This window comes from Oryza sativa, chromosome 8, assembly GCF_034140825.1.
Source record: "Oryza sativa Japonica Group chromosome 8, ASM3414082v1".
Lineage (NCBI taxonomy): Eukaryota > Viridiplantae > Streptophyta > Magnoliopsida > Poales > Poaceae > Oryza > Oryza sativa.
The window spans coordinates 27,341,238-27,342,500 of record NC_089042.1 but is presented as its reverse complement, the minus strand read 5'-3'; positions in this window follow the sequence as shown (position 1 = coordinate 27,342,500).

Genomic DNA, 1,263 nt, shown 5'->3' with positions numbered 1-1,263 from the left:
GGACATTCTATTACTCTCTCTCCATCCTAAAAATGTATGACGTTTTAACTAATTAAAGTCAGGATCGAGTACAACCCAAATAGTTGTTATAGTTACCTGGATTATGGTACGATGCTGCTCTCTCAATGGACACTTAACCGATTGATCTTCTCCACGGCCGGCCTTCGTCGCCGCGCCGTCGTCGGCTGCTCCGCCTCTTCGCCGCCGGCGACCTTGCCGAGGAGTCTGTGTCTGTGCCCTCTCCGTTCTTGAGCTAGCTAGTTAGCTCGCATGCAGTGTGAGGCTGTGAGCCCGAGCAGCTCTGGTTGCCGATCCGTGGGGGAAGAGATAGATTAGTGGCTTGATCTGGCCGCGGCATGGCTGACTAATTTATACTCCATCCATATTAAATATTTTAATATAGAACGTAGTTGATTTATGTAATTTATTTTATTGTGACTTAATTTATCATCAAATATACTTTAAACATAACATATATTTTTATATTTGCATAAAAGTTTTGAATTTTTAGATAATAGAATAAAACATCCCGGACTTTGCTCATTAGAGCTATAGCCAATTATTACAAAAGTACGTATCACCTAAACACTGAGTGTAGTTCAAATGAATTAAACACATCCAACAAAATAAAAGATCAAACTAAGATAAAAGTTTTGATCAAATGTTTATTAAAAAGTCAACGACGTTATATATTATACATTATACATTATGAATTATATCCCATCGATGGGAAAAGAATTAAAGAAGAGATATGATGTGGTTTTCATGTTTTAGTTGTCGGGAATCTCTCCTCTCTAAATGTTTAGGTACTAATCACTAGTACTAACATAAACACTTGTATTTACTCGGTGGACACAAACACACAAGAACTGAACAACACACAGCTTTGGTCGAGGCAGCCACACCCCGGCTCACTTCATTTTCCTTTCATTTTATAGACTCACACAGTACATGCAGATAACAACCAGCCAATTCTCTTGACCGGGACTCACGCTATGCACACAAACGTGCAGATGCCATGCAACTAAGTAACTAACTAATCCTACTTATTTGCCAAGAAATCACTTCACATGATTACCACTAATCACAGCACATGCGGCTAATCACTAGCAACAACTAAATCTCATGCATAGCTAGGACCGATTCACTCGGCTAATACTGACCACACCTTGCTTGCAATTCGGCTACTTCTCGCAGCACTCCACATGCAGTTGAGCTCTTGGTCTTCATGAACGTTGTTTGCTCCATTCTCGCACCACCGCA